Here is a 6,971-nt window from a genome sequence, read left to right as displayed (position 1 = left end):
TCTTTTGTATCTTACGAAAATGCTTTTCCTTTTCATGGGCGTAGCCAGGAGTGATTGTTTTTCATTTTAGGTGGGGGCAAATGCTTTGCAAATGCATTGAACCCACACGCAACACGCAGAGTTATAGGTTTTACCCTAAAAATGAACTGTTTGTAGAGTCTAGCTGTCAACTTTCCAAATTTGAGAACTTCCCACTCTCATGCAAATTGTGCAACCTTTTAATGTTTGATCATTCAATGCAGATTTCCGATACAATAAATATCACCACAACAACGCGATTGCTTGGCAATTGTTTTGAGGTTCGCCATGGATTCCTCGTATTTCGAGCTAAAAACTTCAATTTGACGAGATAAATTGGGTGTAGCAAGGGGGCATACTCTCTCCCATTTTGTTCAACATATATGTACATATCGTCACCTGAAATTACCAGAGACGTAACCCTCAACGTAACCCTTTGAGGGTTACGTCTTTTAGGTGACGAAACTTTTTAGTCCACTGTCATATCTTCAGTTGATGATTTCACCATATTTTTAACAATCTCTGTCTTCTTCATACGTCGTATAACGAACAAAACTTTTTCCTACTAACAAGGTCCTCGAAACTCTACGTTAGACCTCCAGCTTCTTCTTTGAAGGTGCCATTTGTTGGAGACAAAAGGCTGCGATTTTTTAAAGTTCTCTCGCTGCTTAGCAAACGCCAACAATTTTTCATTCACCCATGATTTTATTATCATCACTTCTCCATCTCTAGTATAGTAGGAGTCTTTAGTATACTGGACATTTTGTACAAGTTTCGCGTGGGTGGCTAAAAGCGTAGTTTTGTTGTTATTTGTATTTTTTAAATTATCCTACAATGATTTTTACAAATTAAAAGTTTAACATTTCAACGATTACTATTTTCCAACTCCGGCATAAAATTTTCAAATGGCATGCACAATGAGTTTCGCGGGGTGGCAAAAAGTCAGCATATCTGTAGTTTTGTTGTTATTTGCATTTTCTTAAATTATCCTACAATGATTTTTACAAATTAAAAAGTTTAAGTTTTAACGATTAATATTTTCCAACTCCGGCACAATATTTACAAATGGCATGCACAATGACAAAATGTAAAATATGTCCTACCTTTCTGTCTGTAAAAAATTCAAACATTTTTCAATTTCTTTAGATATTAAATAGACCTATTTTCTAAATTTTCTTTAAAATTTTTATTTTCGTTCATTTAGAGAAGAAATGCCGCTTTAAAACTATGGAGACTCGTAGAAACAACAAGGGAGAAGCATTTGAGCAACAAACATCAGCGGAAAACCCAACGTTGGCAGTTCCAGAACGGGAATTGTTCCAGCTCCCTATTTTTGTAAGCAAATTGTTCATTTTGAACGAATTGTCAAATTTTATAAATCAATTTATTGGGAATTGAGAACGTGTCAAGCTTTGATTTGTGGTCAATGAGCAATGGTCGTAAAAGAAACGAGTTTACCATCTGGTCATCGCGAGGAAAATTGTGTTTTTCAAATCTCCAACGAAATATGTGCATATGTGTGTGTGTTCCTTTTGGATTAGATCTCCAAGAAACCCAAAACATATGTATATATGTATGTATCTATGTCATCATCTGATAACGCGTTTAATACTGCTCATATTTCGGTATGTAGCACTTTTATTGATTCGGGGAAAATCTGAAACCTCGTTGATGTTTCTTTATATAGATTTGTTGATAATGTCATTGTTATTATTTTTTTTTTCTTCTAAATTTTCAGGGCTTATTTCATCATTCTTTTTGGAACAAATAAATGATAATATTCCATCAGAGCAAAGAAATAATATTCTCATTCTTTAGCGTATATCCTTATTCATGGTGATGATGGAATTCAAGGAGACATCCAAATCCCGAAGTAACAGACATACATATGTATTTTGGATATTTGCGAAGGGCAATTCAGTCTCGCGATGACCCGAGGGGAAACTCGTTCCTTTTATAGCCATGGCTCATCCTCCAAATATCAAATCTCCATATGCTCTTAACTGTGGAGAAAATTGATTGATAAAATTTGACAATTCGATCAATATGCTTACAAAAATAGGGGGCTGGAACAATTCCCGTCCTGGAACTGCAAACGATGGGTTATCCGCTGACGTTTGTTGCTCAAATGCTTCTCCCTTGTTGTTTCTACTAGTCTCCATAGTTTAAAAGCCGCATTTCCTCTCTAAATAAACGAAAATAAAAATTTTAAAGAAAATTCAAAAATAGGCTTATTTTATATCTAAAGAAATTGAAAAATGTTTGAATTTTGTACAGACAGAAATGTCGGCCATATTTTACATTTTGTCATTGTGCATGAAACTTGTGCCGGAGTTGGAAAATATTAATCGTTGAAATGTTAAAATTCTTAATTTATAAAAATTATTGTAGGATAATTTAAGAAAATACAGATAACGCTGCAGTTACATATGCCAGTAAATTGGTGCCAATTGAGTACATGTATTATACTCGAAAACGCCGAAAAAGTGTTCTACTGGCATGCAATTTTCTTGTGTGTTTACACATGCCAGTGCAAGTTCAATTTCAAAATTATTTTAAGCCGCATATAATGCGGGGCATACACTATACTGCCAAACTGCACTGCCAAATGAACCCTTGTGTACGTGTGTGATTGAATAGTGTGTGGCATTCCTTCAATCCATATTCCAAAAATGATGAATTTTCCTCCAAACTCGATTTTGGGTTGAAGTTTTCCAATTTTTTTAATTTCCTCACAAATAATATTTGTTGTTTTCAAAAATTATTTGTTGGTTACTTGGAAAATAAACAAAATTCATCGGATTGAAAGGGGTTCATTTACAAAATCAAAACTATTTTGATTTCAATCCTGCCAAAACTACTCCCAAATACATTGACAAAAACTTCAAAATTTACTAATACTATTACAAATGCTGTCGTGCATGCCCATAGTGTATGCCCCGCATAACGCACAAAATTGCCTTACCCCCCGTTTACACATGCAAGTGACAGTTCGAAAAATACCAATACACTCACACATATTCACTGCCACACCAACTAACAACCTCACTGCCGACAAATTTTCCTTGTCAGTAATCAATAGACATCGGATTTTTGCATGTTTTTTATTTCTTATCCGATTGGACTCAAATTTTGGATCTAGGCGTTTTGAGGGTCAATTTTTCGATATTTGGGGTCATATCAAAAATATGCAAAAAATATGCAAAAACTATGCAAAAACTATGCAAAATATATGCAAAAAATATGCAAAAAATATGCCAAAAAATATGCCAAAAAATATGCAAAATATGCCAAAAAATATGCAAAAAATATGCAAAATATGCAAAAAATATGCAGAATATGCAAAAAATATGCAAAATATGCAAACAGTTTTTGGGCGAAAATCGTCATAAAAGTCGTAAAATTTACAATTAAAGTTGGAAAATATCATTAGAAAACTTTAAAGTGTCCTAAATTAAGACTGTTAGCCATTTAACGTCGATTTTTAGCAAATTATTATGTTATTGATACCCCCTACGAAGGTGTGGTGTAGGATATATGGTATTGTAATACTATTTTTTATTGTTATATATATATAATATATAATTGTTCCACAAACATCCCAGATGGGACAAGGGAGACTTCTCTCATATCAATGAGTGCACGCCGATTCATATTGGCTCAATGATATGGGACCTACTTTTTATTGCCGAGTCCGAACGGCGTGCCTTACGACACCACTTGTAGAGAAGTTTTTCATGGCTTAAATACTCAGGAAATGTCGCCAGCATTACTGAGGGGGAATTTTGCCACCGTTGAAAATTTGATGTTGCTTGGCCTGGGATTCGAACCGCAGACCTTCTGAGTGCAAGGCGGACGTGCTAACCATTGCACCACGGTGGCCCCATTTTTTTATTGTTAAACTACACAAAAATATAAAATTTGATAAAATATCAATCATTTTATGTAAATTCAATATTTGCTTTGTCTTAATTTGTAGCTTTATGCTGGTTTTAACTCAAAGGGATGAAATCGATGTCGGATTTTTTTAGGCTGGGGTACCGCCTAAACTGTTTTCTTAGATTAGATTTTAGATATATATAAGATTAAAATTGCCAATTGAGCACCATTGGAATAAGTTAACACGTGCTACTGGTACCTCGAAGTTATGAAAATTTCGTCTCTCTCGGCGACCCATATCTGTGGAACGGTTAAAGCTATTTGCCCGTATTATGCATTGAATTAAAGGCCATTCTGTTTATTTTATATTCAAAAACAAAATGCGTAAGTATTACTGAATTCGAGATAGAAAGCCAGTGTGCGAAAATGGAGCCTATCTGGGTATAGCCGACTACTTGGAAAACGCATTGTTTTAGTTGTTCGTCCTTTGTATTTAATTGGTTGTAATCTGTGGCGAGCTCGAATCGGAGTTAATGTGACTTTTATACGGCGTTTATATTATAGTTTTTTGCAGGGTTAACCTTCTTTATGAGGATTTGTTTGAAGTATATACAATGGAAATGACATTTGAAACCCAGACCCACTGGGTTAACCTTGTTATATATAAACGGCCTATTATATGAATTTCGAACAGTTGTTCTTTTGTAAGTTTTGGTCGAATATTTCCGGAGAAGTTTCCATCTTCGCTTTGTTCAAATTTTTGTCGCCATTTGACTCTTTACGGTGTTTTGCACTGTCGGATAAACCAATGTCAAGCCAACAGGTGATTTTTCATTTTTTTATTTCCTTTTTCTGTCTATGTTTTCGTATTTCAATAGATTTTCAAAGAGGTCTAGGTCTTCTTTTGATGCTAAACGCTTCGTAGAATCTGAAGAACCATCTGTCCCGAAAATAATCAAGCTTAGCTTCAACAAAAACTCATAACCATCCTATGGGAACGTTTGTCGAATCATTTTATCTACAGTAGAAGCTCTCCGAGAGGACCCCAACAAATATATGATCTGTAGAAGCTTTATCCGTTTATTCTGGAGAATATATAGTGAAAAATACTAGCAACAACTTCAATGAAGATACCCCAAAACAAGGCTATTTGCGTGCACTGGCATGAAAAACTATTACCAGGTATTCCTAAAACAGTGCAGAATGAACGGGTTGCTGTTCTGGTATCATCTGGTATGGAGGTAAAGAACAACTCCTGGGCGTTCCTGAAACTGACAGTAGCTCAGGGGAGAAATCAGACTTAGCAGTGTACGAATGCCTAGAATAATGGGGTCTTACAAGCTTAAGCAGATGTTAAGTCCAGAGCTTCTGTACCTGCGCACAGTGGATCCACCCATTGGCCAAAAATAAAAAAATAATGTCAAAATTTTGGTACAACATCTGGCAACTCTGACAGCTATGACATGGACCTTTTAAAAAATATATTAGTTTTTGTTTCATTCGAACGCGATCTTTTTAAGAATAGCTTCAAAAGTCGGAACATTTGACTAATATTTTTTATTGTGAGTACAACCTATATTTTAAATGCAAGTAAATATATTCAAAATATCGCGAAACTAATACGTATAGCAAAATATTATAGTGGATTTTGAAGGAGGAGGTAATAGCTTAATTTTCATAAAAAATAGTGCTTTAGCGTGTTGTGGAATTATAGTTAGCTGCATATTTTCATAGTGTATTTTGCAATGCCAATTCGATCCTATTCTTAACTTTGACCTAAGGGTTTAGACATGATGCCCACCTCGCGAATAATTTTCCAAGGTAGGTCATGGGTTTAAGATTATTCAGTATTAAAATCAGCTGCCATCTAGTGCCAGACTATAAATGGTGGGTCGCTGACTAAAGCTGCCCTAGAATAGGGTTTCTCTGGATATATTAGCGTATAACTCTGTTATCTGACCACGTACATTAACATAATTGGTATCAGTGGCAAGATGAAGAAATCTTCTTCCAAATTTGTCTTACATTGGCGGTACGTGCCTTCCAGGAAGAACGCTATAAGATCTATATTAAAAATGTTACCAATTTTCAGACGAAAATTTTGATTTTTTTAATCCGCTAAATTGATTGGATTTTATGTTGTTTTGGAGATGGTTTTGTTTCTCCAAGCCTATTTTTGCATCATAAGATAATCGGGACCGTTGTTCATGTCATTTTGTATTAACAACATAAAACAATTCTTACCGTATACCCCCTCCAGAGGGGAAAGGGGGGAGAATGTTACGCTCGTGGTTTCTTAAAACACTCTTCGCAGCAGCACAAAGCTGTAACCGGTGCATTGGCTTGATTTTTATACTCTAAATATTTTTGGCCACTTTCTCCATACAAGTGGATCCACTGTGCTGCGTACAGATTTATAAGAAGTATTGTTGAGAAGGATTTTTGACTGCAAGTTTTGCAGCACATACGGACATCAACCAAACATATTCACGCGATTTCTATAAGAATAGTCTGCGATTGACTAGTTCGATGTAGGCGAGAATGTTTTAAAACTACTTCCCAGCTGACTTCCCAAGAACAAGAGGTCGTAGAAGCACTTTGCGTTTTCATCTTTCAAGCCTGGTTTAACGCGCCCAGAACGTTTCTTATTTTGTTTATTTATTTTGTATCAAACGACAACAACTGAGTGTTATAAATGAAAGTGTGGGTTATTGATTTTACAAAACGTATAATGAACAAGATAATGGTTATGTAGATATAATATTGGATGGATTGGGTAAACATAATCAATAAGTTGAAAAGGATTAGAGACAATAGATTGCGTTTAATACAACAAATAGTGAAAACGAAATTCAGAAATGTTTTTAGGTCCAAAAAAAGACCTAAACCGCATTGAAGATTTATTGAAATACGAAACAAATATCAGATAAAGGAAATAACAAAATGATAAATCATCTGTGGGGTCTTAGTCCTGAACTTGTTGGCCTGATCTGATAGTTCAAACCACCGTAAAGAGCCAAATGCGAGAAAAATCTTAACAAAGCAAGCAAAAGAAGATGGAAAAAACCAAACTA

General features: G+C 35.0%; 1 long non-coding RNA gene across 1 annotated transcript; it reads left to right on the top strand.

Moving 5' to 3' along the window:
• Positions 1 to 913: 913 nt before the first annotated feature.
• On the top strand, positions 914 to 1,874 carry LOC141391218 (uncharacterized). Its single transcript, XR_012409592.1, has 3 exons — positions 914 to 1,105; positions 1,223 to 1,643; positions 1,757 to 1,874. It is a non-coding gene; the product is annotated as an uncharacterized lncRNA (long non-coding RNA).
• Positions 1,875 to 6,971: the final 5,097 nt, after the last annotated feature.

Source organism: Musca autumnalis, unplaced genomic scaffold, assembly GCF_047663935.1.
Source record: "Musca autumnalis isolate F117 unplaced genomic scaffold, ASM4766393v1 scaffold_1, whole genome shotgun sequence".
Taxonomy (NCBI): domain Eukaryota; kingdom Metazoa; phylum Arthropoda; class Insecta; order Diptera; family Muscidae; genus Musca; species Musca autumnalis.
This window is presented reverse-complemented; position numbering and strand designations above follow the sequence as displayed.